Source organism: Macaca mulatta, chromosome 11 (assembly GCF_049350105.2).
Source record: "Macaca mulatta isolate MMU2019108-1 chromosome 11, T2T-MMU8v2.0, whole genome shotgun sequence".
Lineage (NCBI taxonomy): Eukaryota > Metazoa > Chordata > Mammalia > Primates > Cercopithecidae > Macaca > Macaca mulatta.
In genome coordinates, this window is record NC_133416.1 from 110369517 (window position 1) to 110386812 (window position 17296).

Genomic DNA, 17296 nt, shown 5'->3' on the forward strand with positions numbered 1-17296 from the left:
CTAATGCCCACTCAAAGCACCCTTCAGAAGCACATTTTCATCATGCTAAGAATTCGCACAGAATTTTAAGAGTCATGACTCCATTATTCTAATTTCAAAATTTACCTACATTATCACAAGCATAAGAAAAAAAGAAAATGAAGAATCAGCATTTGAAATGATTTGTAACTGTTCTGAGGTAATCTTGTAGAGTCAGAAAATCTACAATGATAAGAACAAACCCTGTCTATTCTATTTCTAGCCTGACATTTCATGGAAGGCTTTGGCAATTCCAGAATTACTCCAACTTCTGACAAGAGGCTGATGAGTTTTAGGCTGTGGTCTTATCTGCCTATCAAATTACTCAAAACATCCCTTTATAAATAATACCCAACTTAAATTTTCATTAGCAATAAATTGATGGGATTCATAGGGTTGTGTGCAAAAACCAGTGAGGTGTGTTTTTTAGCCTGTGGGTGTGGGATAGGTAGGAGGCCTGGCCAGGATAAGACCAGCACAAAGATGCAATCTCAGGACTTGAAGGAAAGAGTTAAGTGTTACGAGGCATTTAGCTTAGGAAAATTAGGAATTCACCTTAAGAATCTGCCTTTGCTCCTTTCTATCTCAAATTTTACCTCATTCATTTTGATAGGTGGTCAGGTTGTTCCCTAATTTAACTACTTCATTGTGGCCAGGCGTGGTGGCTTGCAACTGTAATTCCAGCATTTTGGGAAGCCGAGGCGGGCGGGTCACCTGAGGTCGGGAGTTCAAGACCAACCTAGCCAACAGAGCGAAGCCCTGTGTCTACTAAAATACAAAAAAAATTAGCCAAGCATGGTGGCACGCACCTGTAATCCCAGCTATTTGGGAGGCTAAGGCATGAGAATCGCTTGAACCCAGGAGGCAGAGTTGCAGTGAACTGAGATTGCACCACTGCATTCCAGTCTGGATGACAGAGTGAGATTCTGTCTCAAAATAATAATAATAATAAAATAATAATACTTCACTGCTTTCCCTAAGCTTCTAGATGAAATGCAAACTAAGCCCTTAACTTGGAATACCACAGACTTCATGATCTGGTCTCTATAGCTCTAACTTCATGTGCCCTGGTGTGCCAAGCTCTCCATGGCTGAGATTGATACTTCTCTTCTATTATCCCATAATATCCACGCATCCTTCTACCGTAGCACTCACCCCTCAGTGCTCTACCTACTGGCCTACTTCTAATCACTTCACCATTTACTGGTCATGTAATCTTGTTCAATCTTGTTGAATGACTGAAAGAATAAATGACAAGAAGGAGATTTTTGAACCTGTAGAGTGCCAAGGCTATGAAATTATAAGTTTGCAACCATCTAACATATTGTGATAGCCACATTTGAGGAATTCAGCTTGACCCATCGTTTTTTGTTTTTTTTTTTGAAAAGAGACTGGAAAACTTGTGGAGAAGGTGAAATTTGTTCAGTGCTTTTTATTTACTCTTTCTTCCTGACCGTAGGTGCCCTTGTTCTAGCCTCTTTTCCTGTTTCTATTGTCCCTAAACTAAAGTCACACTGAGATACGAGTGGTAGTGGGTTACTGCTTTCAGTGTCCTTCCATCTTTAAAGGACTTCCCTGAAACAAACATGTTTAGCCCAAAGGGAAACAAATATTTAGTGGATTTCAGGTCTAGCAACAAGGAAAAGAAGGAAGGTGCTTGGGGGCTGAGGCTTCCCTAACATCTCTCAACCCATATTAAGTTAAATAACCCAAATATTTTGCATGCAAAATGCCCCCACACTCTGGGGCATGGAGTAGGAACTCAACTAATTTGAGTTCTTTTGTCCTAAAGTTTCAGTTTTCAATATTTGGCCATGTCTGGAGGCATTTGGGGTTGTTACAATTAAGGGGGTGTTACTGGCATCTAGTGGGTAGAGGGCTTTGATGTTGCTTACCATCGTATAGTGCACATATTAACCTCCTGACTCCACCAACAAAGAATCATCCAGGCCAAAGTGTCAATGGTGCTGAGTTTGAGAGAGTTCGGTTTAAGGTAAGTGAAGTTTAATAATGGAAATTTGGAATATGCTAATTTCTTTCTAAGTGGAAATAATCTGCTTTTCCTAAATACTGGAATTCTTCCAATATATGTCTCATATGTGGTTTTGTGAACAGTTACATAGGATTCAGGGCATGGAAATGCCATTTCCAACCAGGTTGCACATTTATTTCATCTCTTACATGTCTCTTTTTGACAAATGGGGCCGTGTACATGAATGCTACTATACACTGAACAGTTTAGATTTTCTTGTTAAATTATAGTTTTTCTTTAAATAGACAATTGGTTGGTTGATTTACTTTCATGAGGGTGTTTTCTGTTGAAAATCAGAAAATCTGCTAGAAAAATTCTAAAAACTAACAATTAAACAACTTGTAATACTGTGGCTAGTAATTGTTCTTTCCCTCCTCGTAGAAAAAAATTATATATATATATATTTATATTTATATAATTTATATATATTTATATATATAATTTATATATATATTAATTTATATATATAATTATATATATATAAACATATATATATATGTTTTCCATTATTGTTAAAGTGTTTCAATAAAGTGGGAGACATTCTGTTGACAGGTTTAAAATGTTCAAATACAACTTTGTGTTTTACATTTTAAAGAAAGGTCAATTTTAAACGGTGGGGATAGAAAGCCAGTGGGAGTTATGGCCATTTGTGGTGCACGGGAAGCGTGGCCTAAAGAGAAGGCCCCTCTTAATCTAACAGTCCTCAAGATGTGGTCCCTGGAGCAGTGGCGGCATCAACATTTCCTGGGGATTTGTGAGAAATGCAAGTTCTCAGGCTCCACTCCAGACCTGCAGACTCCCACACTCTGGGTTGGGGCCCAGCACACAAGCCCTCAAGGGGACTCTGATAAATACCAGAGTGTGGGAACTGCAGACCTAAACTCTTTCACTTCTGCTTACATCATGTGGGCAAGTTATTTACCTTCTCTACCCCTCAGCTTCTTCTTTGTATATTTGTCCCCTTGCATGAGAATGCAAGGAGACTTAGATATAAAGGTGCTTTGTAAACTGAAAAGCATAATGCAGTATTATTAATCCATGACAAATCAGAATTAGAATCAATGCTGTTGAGGACTGAAGGCCTGGACCTCACTTTCAAATGTGTCCTTGACTTTTTCTGTTCGTTACCCCAAAGCAGACATGTCCACCCAGGGACAGTGGCTCAGGCCATTTACCAATCAGATAGAGGATTCATGGAAATGACTCAGTGTTTACCAGGGTAAGCAAGAAAACTTGCAAGCCGTGCAAAAAAGGCACGCCCAACCAACTAACGAGTGTTACATCCTGGCATAATTGTATCTCAATGTACTTGGTCTTTGCCGTGACCAATTGTACACTGAACTTCAGTCTCCCTGATAAAGTATCAGAACTAAAAATACACTGTAAAAACGGCATTGCATTCTGGCTGGTCACACATCATCTTGCAAAAAGGGAATAAAGTATTTATGTTAATCTCTAAATTCATATTTTCAAAATTAATCTCTCATACTACTATTTCCTTCTTCATTGCTAGGCTGCCATGCAATAAATGCTCTCAAATTGTGGAACTGCAGTTGAAACCCTAAAGAGTCAGTGGGTTATTTTTTATTGTGACCATAAAATAACTTGGAAATCTTTTTGTGTTCCAGTTAAAGTTTCAACATGATATTATAAGACTCTTTGCCTTTCTCCACACCCCAATTGCAGTTTAGCAAAGCCACCATATACTGGAAGCTAAGAATTCTAAGCTATTTTATTTTCTCTGTCACATTAAAGTCAAAAGAGCATCTTAGAAAATTGTGTAAACAATAAAGTAAAATCATTGTAAATGTTGTTTCTATTTAGAGCCTATAGAGAAGGTAGTAATTTATTTATCCATGGCTAGTTTTGGTCTCAGTACTCATCTATAAAAGCAGAATCTCATTACACGCTTCCCAGAGTTGTTTGAGAATTTAATAAGATAGTAAGATGTTTAGTACATGTAAAGGATTTAGTGCAGTAGTTGAAACATAGTATGTGTTCATTTAAGAACATACATACTTATTGCCAAAAGTTAGTTCAAAGACCCAGGCTTGCTTTTGTCAACAAAGAGGGACTTCTCCCAATTCTACCCACAGCATTTGGATTTTCTTGGTAAGGGACTGGATTCATTTATGGAAATCATAAAAACAGTGATGGGTTTATATAAAACTGTAGCTTGTTTTGGTCTCAATCATCTGCACAGGTAGCACATGAGCATAAGTTCAGTCATGGGGTGCTTTGGACTTGGCTTTTGGGTTATAAAAGAACATTTGTGAAACAATAGATCGATATGTGAACATATTATTGCACCTCTGATAAGGAGAGTCAAATGGAGCAAATTTTTACTGCCAAAATGGGGTGCTGATCAACGTGTCCTTTGCCTCCTGATGAAATATAAATGTGGGAAGATAAGGAACCTGCCTTGGTCAGGATGTCATAGAGATTCCTGGCCAATCTTAGTCGTTCACTGACACTGCAATATGCCTCTCCCTAACATGTCTTCCAAATGTCTAATTCCAGCAAGGGTTGTTAATAAAAAATAGTGATGATTCATTGAGTACTCACCCTGTGCCAACAAAGTACTCTCACCAGTTTAGCTAGTGAACATTTGCTGCTGCATGGAGGCACTGTGCAACATGCTAGGGATTCAACAAGACATATGAAAATCCCAGTCTCTCATCCTCACTCATTAGGTTCTTTATCTATTGTAGTCTTCACTGTAGGAGGGTATTTTTCTCCCCATTTCATAACTGAGAACGATGAGTTTCAGAAAGATAAAGTACCTTGCTTACGATCACACTGTGAGTGCATGTCAGAGACCGGATTCAAATCTAGGTTTGACTAATTCTTTTTTAAATTTAATTTTGTCTTTTAATTGACTTATGATAATTGTACATATTTATGGGATACATAGGGAAACATATTTGTTTCCATACATATATAGTAATCAGATCTGGGTAATTAGCATATCCATCATCTCAAATATTTTTCATTTCTTTGTGTTAGGGACTTCAATATCCTCCTTCTTGCTATTTGAAACTACATAATATAGTATTGTTAACCACAGTCATCCTACAATGCTATAGAACACTGGAATTTATACCTCTTGTCTAGCTCTAAGTTTGTTTTATCTTTTAACAAATTTCTCCTTATCTCCCCTTCTTCCTACTTTTTCCAGCCTTTCCAGCCTCTAGTGTCCTCTGTTTTACTTTCTAATTCCATGAGATCACTATTTTTTTAGATTCCACATGAGTGAGAATGTGCGGTTTGTAACATTCTGTTTCTGGCTTATTTTGTTTAATAGACCCTATTATATTCATAATGGCATGCTGTCCCCAACTATATTTAGTGTTTAGCCCTTTTTGTCATGAGAATTCTAAACTCTACTCTTTCAAGGAAGCAGTCACAGATCCAGTGTGACTCTTTGCACTGAATTTTATTTAAACCTTGTCTCAGGATTTAAACAATAGCTGCCATCTATCCATGGGTTACTTATTGCATTCCAGACATCATGGATCTTTTGCTTACATTTCTCCGTTTAACCTTCACGTCAATCCAGTGAGGGAAGTGTTTCTGCCTGTTGCTATCTGTATCTGCAAGTGAGGAAACTGAAACTCAAGAGTTAAGTAAGTGAAAATGTTTGAATTCAAACCTAGTTCTCTGATTTTGCACACTGGATTTGCTTTCCATAGTGGCAGAGGGTAGAGGTGAAGAAGAATAATGTGATTCTGGATTATTATTTCCTTCCAGTATATTCAATGAAGGCAACCTGAGTATAGCTCTGATTTGTAAATAAAAACATTGAAGTTTAAAATTCTTACTCCCCAGCTTATCAGCCTTATAGTCTTGGAAAACTTAGGTTCATTCTTCTCATCTACCAAACAAAGCTAAGCATACTTTCTACTGTTACTATAAGGATTAAATGAGATAATTTATGTAAAAATCCTTTGTGAATTATAAATCAAAGAGGAAAGTGAGACATTAGATACTTGAGTGTCCTTAAATTTGTAAGTTGGGGGTATGAATTTACAATCCTAACAAGCTAGTGTTTTCTTGCCCCCAGCTTCAAGGCAGCTCATGCCTGGAGGGAACTGTTAGCACTTCCCTTGCCACTACAATGATCTTGTATGTGCCTGCCTTCCTCACTTCACAGCAAAAATCTGGAGAACAGGCACCATGACTTATTCATGTCTTTCTATCTCCAGTGCCTGGTACACACACCAAAAGGAGACCCTTAATAAATATTTTGAAGAATGAATGAATGAAACAATGAATGCATGAATGAATTGCATTATCTATTTGAAGGTGAGAGTGTGAGGGGAACATCAAGCCCTGGTAACTTGTCCTCAGGTTCTGCTACTAACTAATGGCATGAGCACCGTTAGCCATCAGAGATGGTCCAAGATTCATATGGACCTTTCGCATATGGGAGTATTATATCTCTTTAAGTACTTGAAACTATGAAAATACTAGCTTTTATACTATCAGATGGTATGCCTTAGATTTATGAATTTATGGAAATTAAAGTATTTAATACTTTACATTTCTGTGATTTAAACCTACACATTCTTAAAGATTTAGCCTTGATTTAGCCTATAAAATGGGTGGCCACATGCCCCAAGTTGCCCAAAAAGTCCACGTTTTTAATCTCCTGTCCTAGGGTAATTATTAGTTCTCCTTTCATTCTCAAAAATGTTTTGTCTTAGACAATTAAAGATAAATGGACATGGATATAACTTGCCAGATTTCTCTGCTCCCACTAGACATTGGAGGGAGCAGTATCGTTAAATGATTAGGAGTATATGGGCTTTGAGGTCTAACAGCCTGGATTTTAGTACTGTTCTCTTTATTTACTAGCTGTGTAATCTTGGGTGCATTATTAACCTTTTTAGATGTTATTAATAATTACTATTATTAAAAAGAGGTTAATAACAGTATCTACTTCAGCAGTCATTGTGATGATTAAATGAGATAACACATGAGGAGGAGGAGCAGAAGGCCTAGTGTGCAATAACGACTCAATAGCTGTTGATTATCAGCTATGAATGTAGTTTTTCCCCTCATTTTTGTCCCGTTGAGTTGGAGCACATCCACTAATAAAGGTATTTGGCTGTATCTGGACCTATGCCTGGGAGAAGAGCTCAGGAAATAGGCTATGGTGGCAGACAAAAATGTGGTGGTAAGTGGCTTGTAAATGATAAGGGCTCATGATCTGGCAGATTAAGATAACTTTCCAGAGAATGGAATCATTGTCCCATGTCTGTCTTCCTCCCAATCAGCTATATGCCCCATGAGGAGAGGGACTATATCTGACTTTTTAACCATTACAAATTAGATTCTGAGCACCTAGCCCAACACCTGGCATATATGAAACATTTAATAGATATTAATTGGAAAGGTAAATAAATTAGGATAGAGTCTTCAATTCACATATATTTATGCACATATATGAAGCCACCATTTCTTGTCTTTTACCTCCAAGCCAACCACTGCCCTTTATGATATAAAGACTTAGGCAATCAGTTTTGGCAGCTCAATCCAAGCTTGGCCTTTGGCCCTGTTGTTGGTTGAAGATATTTGATATGGTGGTACAACTCTTGGTTTCTTCTGCTTCTGAGGAAATCGGCCATCTCACTGAATTATCAATTGAGGAGTCCCCACAGCACTGGAGGCTGGCAAAAAGGGATGGCAGGGAAGTACAAAAGACATGGAAGAGCTATTTCTTGTATTCCCAGGGCATACATACTTAACTTATGAATAATCTTTTATGGAGCACCTGCTATGTGTTGAGCACTATATTCTGCATAGGAGACGCAGATATGAAGAAGACAAGGTCCCTGTTGAGAAGTTGAGTTCAAGGGACAGATAAGGAGTGTTCTGGGGCAAGGTGTTAAGTGTAATAATAGAAGCTCACATAAGACATAATAGAAGCATAGAGTGAGGACTGGGGAGATAATTACTTCTGCATGTGAGCATTGTGGAAGGCCTTATGGAGGAGGAGACACTTGAATAAAGTCTAAAGAGCAGATTTGCAAAATGAATAAACAGAAGGGACATACGCATAGGTAAAGAGATAATCATTTGCAGAGGGATGGGATGAACAATGCTAACAGTGTGGGAAGTGATCAAGAACATGCTAGAGGTAAGAATGCTTCAATCATCAGAGGTAGAAGTGAGAAAGGAGAGGGAGACACCGGTGCCTTAATATATCAATTGCTTGACTTAAGGAACGTAGATTTATTTCTCTGTGCTTCACTTTTTTTATCAATAAGATGGGGATAATAAAATACCAACATCATGGGATATTTGTGAGAATTAAATGAAATAAACATCAGTTATATTATGATTACTATGATTATTATTACTATATCTGTTATTACTATAATGATTATTACTATAATTATTATTCTATTATAGCATATTATATACCATACAATTTATACATTTTTAACATATAACATGTATTATATACTATAATAAAATTATTATTATTATAAATTGCTTTTTAGAAGACTCCTGCATTTGAAGAGGTAGTAGAATGCTCACAGATTGACAGAGATAAGGATGATGGTTTCTAAGTATAAGTAATTTACATCAAAAACCTCAGCCAACACAAATGCTCTAGAAGTTAGTGGATTAAATACTTTGTGCTGTGGTCAAAATCCTAAATTTCTTGGGACACCCAATGGCAAAATCATTTAAGTCAGTTAAAGTGATAGAAATGTAGATTTACGCAAATCCCACTTTCAAATAGTTCCCAAGATGCCTTATCTGTATAGACTGGAAATTTAAAACCAGGGTAAATGTATATTAAGATAATGAGAATGGACAATGTTCTTTTTTATCACATTCAGGCAGAGATCATAACCAATGGATCTTCATAGAAGTAAAAATAATCTATTCTTGAACTTATTTATTAAAAATAAAAGCTTAATTCTCATTTCAAAAATGACTACAGATGGTGATTTACCAAAGAGGAGAGGCAAGAGCAGAGCTGAGCCATTGACTTGTCCTGGTCAGCAGGCTGAATAAAAGCCTTGCCTTGGGGCTTTGGAGTAGGGCAGCAATGTCTTAGGAAAGACAGTATGCAAAGGAAGATTGTTTCACTGGAGTTTCCATGAAATCCAGGAACACTGAGATGAATCAAATTGGAGTGTCCTTAGTCTGCATGACTTCCGTGCCATTTGGGCATGGAAGAATAGACAGTCAGCATGCAGAGAAGAGAGGGAGCTTCGTTACCTAACTTAGTAGGCCAACACTGGTGGGCTGCGCCCAGTGACCACCCTATCATTATCCCAAGTATCCTACAGGAATGTGATCCTCCACTCACTCACTTTCAGGTATTTCTCATGTGTGAAGTCTGATTCACACGACCCTGATGTTCAACAACTGCTACTCCCAAGAGTTTGAAATTCTACTCAGACTAGATGAAAAGATTAGGCCCTGCAAGTTTTTGTGACTTTATCTATGTCATTGTATTTTGTTACCTAAGTCATTTGTATTTCAACTCAGCAAGAAAGACTAATAACACAAATACTTTAACATTTTTTTTAGAGATTATTCGGGTTGAACAAACCATTTAGATGATAGGTTCTGATTTTTACTTATGTGAAAAATTGCCTTATCCTCTACCTCATTTTGTTATGTGTAGACATAGCCCTTGTCTCTGCGGAAGGTAGCCATGGCACTATTGTTTTTTTCTGCAAAATTCTGTGAAAAAGCTGTACAAAAGTATTTAGATGGTAATAGACAGTAGAATTGGGGCCAGACTAGAAGAAGAATTGTGGCTGCAGTTTGAAATGCTTTGAACTCTCAAGGCAATGAGCCAGTGGGGTGCAAACAACTTTGATTTTCCTTTTTCCCAGCTCTTCTCTCTGCGTGTTTCCGTCTGTGACTACTTCCCCCAAGTTAAAAAGGAAAGGGCAGTGATATGTGGTAGGGTTCATGGCCACTGCATTTCAGAATTCACTGGAAAGGAGAGCCAACAATCCTGACATGCAGAGCAATAGGCTTTCTGCATGGGCAATGTAGGGTAAGGTTTCAGCCATTATTATATCCATTCATTCATTCATTCATTTGACAAATATTTATTAAGTATCTACTATGTGTCAGGCCCTATACAGCTTTTGGGAATTCAGGGGTACACCAGACAGAAATGAAACAGGGAGGGATGATAGGGAGTGTTGGTACAGAGTTGCAATTTTAATAGGATTATCAGGAAAGACCTCATCGATAAAATAATATTTTTATAAAAATTTGAAGGAGGTAGGAGAGCAAGTCATATGGCTATCTTCAGAAAGAACATTTCAGGCAGGAGGAATGTGAGGGCTGAGGCTCTGACTTAGAAACCTTCCCAGTACGGTTAAGAAACAGCAAGGTCTAGAGCAGGGACAGTTGGGTATTAAGAGTGTCAGAGAGTTTATGACAGGAGGGTCTTGCAGATCAATATAGGGACTTTGGTTTTTTACTAAGAATAAATTAGGAAGTCCTTGGAGGATGTGGGCAAAGGATGCCTTGCATCCTAGCGGGATATCAGTCTGATGGCTGCGTGGAGGCTATGTGAAGAGGGGCAAGGGTAAGAGGCAGGGATACTAGTTAAGAAGCTGCTACAGAGGCAGGGGAAATAGTTAAGAAGCTGCTACAAAGAAACAATGGTGGTTTGGACCAGGCTGTTGGTAATGAAGTCATGAGAAGTGGCTAAATTCTGGATATATTTAAGTGGAAATGATGCTTACAGGGGCTTCTACAGAAACTGATGCAAGTCAGGGGAGGTTAGTGGAGTAAAATTTTGGAATTTTCAGAGAATTTATCATGGTTGGTGTGGGCTTAGCACCTGCCTTGCAATGCTAGTGACCCACACCCATCCTAGAGTGAGGAGGTATTACCTAAGGAAAAATTCAGCCAGCTGGCAAATGTTTGCAAACAAGCCATTGCAGGCAGGGAGTGCTGAAGGCTTCAGTGGCATTCAGATCCACAAATTGACTGGGTGAGAAGCAGGCTGCGAGCTTTAGCAGATGGCAGGAAGTCAGTTCCCAAGATCATACTGGGGTAATCCCATGCATGGTTGACCCTGCATTGGGTGAGAGAAGGCATCTGATTTGAAGAGAAATAGGCAAAAAAGTATGACCTGAGAAAGTAGACCCTTACTCGCTAACCAAAATGACTACTTAAGGAGCTTGGTGAGAAAGACTGAATAAAAAAGAAGAAAGAAAAGAGAGAAAAAAGAGAAAGAAAGAAAGAAAGAAAGAAAGAAAGAAAGAAAGAAAGAAAGAAAGAAAGAAAGAAAGCAAGCAAGCAAAAAGCAAGCTATGTTTAATGCTTAGACGTGTGTTTCCCAATATGGTAGCCATTAGCCATTTGTGGCTATTGTGCACTTGAAAAATGGATTGAGATGTATTGAAATTGTAAACTACATATGGATTTCAAAGTATAGTAACACTATAAAATATCACTTTAATAAATTTTATGTTGATTACATGCTGAGATGATAATGTACTGGACAAATATTAAATAAATATATAAACATATATTATTAAAATTATTTTTACTATTTCTTTTTATTTAAAAGATTAACTATCAGAGAATTTAAAATTATACATATGGCTCACATGTACTCACATTACATTTCCATTGGGTAGAACTGTTTTAGAGTGTGCAAAACACTTTCCCAGACATTAAGCCATGTAATACTTCAAGGTAAATGCCAATTTATCTCTGTTTTACTTGAAGAAGTCCAGGTTCCAACAATACCTGCCAAAGAATCCCCAGCCAGTGGTCGAAACTCTTACTCTGTCAGTCATGATAAAAAGACAATGTATCAAGAATGTAATTCACAGATATTCAAAAGCTATAGTAGTTTAATCGCTTCACATTTGGTCAAACACAAACATAAGGTTTTTTGTGGAAACAGGTTTCAGATCAAGACAGTGACCCTGCTCCCAGATGTAACATTTTGTCCTTTAGAGGTCTGTTCCATCTTTACATCTGGTGTCCCTCATTATAGATGTACTTGAAGCACAGAAAAGTCCACAGAAAAAGTCCACCAAAAAGTGTTTACCATGGCCGGAAAAGTGTGTACCATGGCCAGGACTTCAAGGCTTCTCCCTGAAGAAATGGACTTCTTTCTTGATGGTGGCTCTGCTCACAATAAGGCCATCTCTGCATCTTTGGCTACAGGGTTTTCACCCATTGTGACCCCTAGAACCTGGATGGGTTGTGTATAATTCTGCAGGACTCCAAGAGATCCTTGTTCACATGATAGGCTGGTTTTGATTTCCTCAGGGCCTGGTTACCGAGTGGAAACGAAGAAACTAAAATTTATTGAATTCCTATGCTGAGATAAGAGATGGGTGGTGGTAGCAGGCTGCCTGGATATGGATCAGAAAACTCATCGCCATCAACCAGCAGGGTGAGAAGAACAGACAGGGGCCTTGGCATCATGCAGTCTCTGGACACTGGCAGCCCCCAGTGCCTCTGCAGATCCCTGGGTAAACTTAACACTACATGTCTTATATCTATAAACAGACCCTGCTATCAGAACTCACAAAGACTATTTTGGACATTGCAATATCTAAAAACAATGAAGATACAAACACTGAGGGCACTTAGAAGTAACTTCAGACTTAAGTTATTTATTTACGGTTATATCCAGTGCTAAGAATATGCAGTTGATTCTTTATTGACCTTTATACACATTTTAATTCATTATCAGAAAGCATTATATTCAAACAGTTGGAATATTGACAGATATATATAGATAGATAGATAGATATCTGAGATCAGAGTCAATAAGTGTTGGTAAAATGGGTTTTCATCTATGAGCTGTCATTTGAGAGGCTCAAGAAAAATATCTTCTGAATGTTTTGTTTATATCAATTTCATGGTGACTTGGACTCTACCATTCTTTCATATTCTGTTTTGTGGTCCTTTTCAAAAAACACTTTTGAGAAAGCCTACAGACTGAATTAATTCAGTGTAAGTTAATAGCAACTTGGATATGAAAAAGGTAGCTTTTTAAAAAAGGTAAACTAAGACCCCAAAGCCAGAAACTCCAGCTTGAAAATAATCCAAGATCCATAGGTGATCCTAAAAAAAAAAAAAATTGCCAATAAAATTATCTATGACCTCAGTCCAGGAAGAAGAAAGGGAGGTATCCACATCACCATCAAGACTCCATAGGACCCTCTCCTGTGAGCTCATATGGTTGCAAAAACAATTGAAGAATACACGATCTATGAGTAGAGAAGACCAACATCTAGAGCACTGCAAAATCTGCACTTATTTTTTTAAAAGCTATACAAATGTAAAAGATAGAGGGAAGAAATGAATTCACTGCTTGTTATTAATGCTAACAGCTGACAGAGAAACCTGAATTCTTCTTTCACTTATTTCTATATTATATACCAAAAAGTATGTTTTTTGTATTGGAAATACTAAGCCAATTACCAGAACAGGCAATTGATGAGGACCCCTAGGTCAGAAGACAATGAGTTCCCAAGTCATCATTTCTGTATTTCCCAACTCCCATTAAAACCATATACATGATCCAGAAATAAAGGTGAGGAGACCTTTATTGAAAACTAGAAAATACTTACTGAAAACTAGAGAAGAATGTCATCACCATAACAGTAACATTAAGATGTTTCTGCCAGAAATAGAGTATGAGAGACCATTGGAAGGAGACGTTGTCAACTCCTGATTTCTCATCTTGGAGAAATAAGCAGCACTTTTGGATGTAAGTTCAGAAGGTCTTGGTGCAATTCCCTAACTCAGAGTTACTATGCTGGAAATGGCACTCTCCCTCCAGGGCAGTGAGTGTAACTGGAAAAAACTGGTATTCCTGGGCTGCCTTCAGAATTTATGCCCAATGAAAGTGGTGGCAGGAAATGACTATGGCATGGCAGGAGTTGTATCCTGGTTATGATGGCAGCACATGGAAGAAATCTAGGCAATGCCACTGCCTGCATCTGCCCCCAGGAAGGATCAAAACAAAGGCCAGTCCCATTAGCACTAACCTCCTAGAGATGGTTGTTTTGTTGAAAGCAGAAAACAAATGATGCCAAGACAGTTCACCACCAGGAGACAGCTCTGGCATTTTCCGTGTCACTTCTGGGAAGAGACTAAAAGACTTTGAAAGCCCATTACTGGTTCTAAAAAAACTGAGAAAAGCCCATATTGTAACTAGGAATGAGTAACTTCTTAATACAACAAAGATTTATCTGAAAAAATTACAATAATCCTTCCCACTGGTAAAATGTTACTTTCAGATCTATTAATGTCAGGAACAAGATAAGATGCCCACCATGAGAGCTGTTATCAACATATTTTCTGGAAATTACCATCAGTGTGGTTCAAGAATGTGAAGGTGTAAAAATATTAGAAAGGAAGATGCAAACTTGTTGTTTGCAGATGACATGATAGAAAACCTCATGACATTAACTAAAAAAAATAGAGACAATATTAAGAAAGGTGATCAAAATGCCTTAGTTAGATGCCTATATATAACAGTTAATTTTTTCTGAAATAAGACTGTTCACAAAAACTACAAAATATAAGATAACTGAATAGTAACTAAACAACTAAAAATAGGATCAAGTTTACTGAGGGACAGATAAGGAGGCATCACTATATAAAGGGCATGATGAGCGCTAGGTGCTCAATAATGGCACCCAAATGAAAATAAGCAAAGAACATGGAATACAATTCCTAAAATAAGAAATGCAGATAGTTAAAAACATCCAAACAGATGTTCAGTCTCACATTAAAAATGCCAATGTGTAACGTGATATTATTTTACTTGTCAGATTATCAGAGATTTAAAATATTGCTAACACCAACTGCTGAAGATGATGTGGAGAATTCAGCACTGTCATACAGAGCCGGGAGGAGCATCGTTTGATGGCACGACCTTTCTGGAGGAAAAATAGCAAAATCTACAAAGGTCATCAGCCGAGAAATGCCACTTCTGGAAGTTTATCAGAAAACATCACTAAGTTTCATGCATAAGAATACTAATTGTTGAGTTTCCTGTACTTTGAAAAATTTAGAAATAACCTAAATAGGTTAATGGTATGGGATTAAAATGCAGTACTCTCTAATACTAGGCATAAAATGCAACATTCACGCAAAATACCTAGTAAATTATTCACATGCTATTACCCAAATACAAAAATGGGCTACAACATGGTGGTCTATAACATAATCAAATTTTTACATAAAAGAGTATATTGCTTGCATAGAAAATGCTTGGAATGAAAATAAAACTGTGTGTGTATATATGCACACATGCACATATATACGTATATGAGAGCAAGAGACGGAGAGAGATTGATCATCACTCTTAACCCATGGCAATTTAGCTCTTCAATCAGTGGACATTAGGCAGTATCTGAGGACATATTTTGTTTGTCACAACTGAACAGGGTGGTAATAATAGCATCTAACAGGTAGGGGCAGGGATGCTGTTAAATATCCTACGATGCACAGGACAGCTCCACACAACAAGTAATTATCTGTACCAAAATATTAATAATGCTGAAGTTAAGAAACCTTGATACATGTGAATATATATCTATATTTATAGTACTTATGAGAACATTCTATGTTTGACTTGTCTTTGCTCCTTTATATTTTTCTGTGGTTTAAGTGTTTTTGAAAATAGCACTAGATTATTTTCAGAATCAGAAAAGTTAATAAAATGATATCTAATTAGGGGAGGTGGCCCTTAAAGAGTCACATTCTTCTTGCCTCTTAATTCTTGACTAACCTTTCTCCTCCTTTTTTTGAATGGCTATAATACTTCTAGTTGGTATCACATCACTTAAGATAATTGTAATTCATTTGGTTTTATTATGGTATACTTTTCTGTGTATTCATCTCAACTCTCCAGCTAAATTCAGGAACCACAAACAATTTGAGGGGAGGATTCATGCTTTCCAGTTGCCCATCCTAGAGCCCAATATATGGGAAATTCTTGGTACTTACCAAGGAAAGCATGGAATAAAGGAAGGAAAAAGCAAAGAGAGAAAAGAAGGGAGGGGGGAAGAAAGAAGAAAAGGCTACTGACTTTATAAATCTTTATACTTTGCCCTGCCCTTTCCTGCCCTGCACCTGGCTCAGGGCAGCCCACAGAACAGGCACCGTTACATGGGGGTAGAGGGAGTAATGTGGTATAGCAGAAATGGCACTGGCTTTGGGGTTAGAGAAGTGGATTTAAAGTTTGCTCTTGCAACTCACTATTTTATTTTTATTTATTTTTAATTTAGCAAATACAGTGCTTCCTACTTGCCAAGCACTGTTCTAAACCTTGCAAATATTTCTTGTGTTATACTGGACAAATGCATGAAGTTTCCAGAGACCTGACTCTTCATCTTTAAAATGGGAACAATAGTACCTTGCATGGTTGTTGTAAAGTTTAGAGGTGATAATGTATATAAAGTGCTAGGGATGGTGCGTAATGCATGGTAGGCGATCAATACATGGAGTGATTTTCATCATTATCATTGTCATTGTTTCCATAACTCTGATCACTCAATAAAGTCTTTCAGATGATAAGTTAGTCAGCCTAATCAACTGTAAGATTTAAAATATATCTTGAAACTATTTCTACAAACGAATTAGTAGCTTGTTAGAGGGTAGGACTGCTGTTTACACACTCTCGAAGGAAGAAATATCATCTTCTTTTTTGGAAGATCATCCTGGCTGACTGACTGCAGAACCTGAGGCATATTATACAGAGAAGGTGGGGAAAAGGAAGGCAACACCCAGCCATATCATCTGAATTGACCTCAGGAGCAGTGGGTGGCCTTCCTGTGCGTCTGTCAGTCATCAGTGTTCTCAGCAATCTGTCTCAACCACTCTATCTTTGATCTTTGGTAAGCACTGTGACTGCATGCTATATTCCTGGAAACTGTGCTTGAAGGCCAAAACTGAGTAGTGGACTAGAGGGTAGAAACACGGAGAGAGAGAAACTGCTGAAGCAAGGCCCAGGAGAGTGCTTAGCACTACAGGAAAAGAGATAATGAACAGATATGGGAGGAATGACTATTGATTTTTCAAACCTTGCACATGATCCCAGCCTGTTATGCTACATGGAAAGAAGTAACATCAGGGCTCGTTGACCCTGGAACTTGCCCAGAGCTGAGTCAGGTCAAAGGAAAGATAAAAAGATGGGAAGCTTGAATAGAAGAAACCCAAATGGATGGGGTGGGGTTTCCTTGGATTTACTTCATTGGTGTATTCAATTCA

The 17296-nt window shown here is 37.7% G+C and overlaps 1 long non-coding RNA gene across 1 annotated transcript; it reads left to right on the forward strand.

The window, feature by feature from the left end:
- Positions 1-8109: 8109 nt before the first annotated feature.
- On the forward strand, positions 8110-16598 carry LOC114670932 (uncharacterized). Its single transcript, XR_003720777.2, has 3 exons — positions 8110-8192; positions 12332-12537; positions 14854-16598. It is a non-coding gene; the product is annotated as an uncharacterized LOC114670932 (long non-coding RNA).
- The last annotated feature ends 698 nt before the right edge of the window (positions 16599-17296 follow it).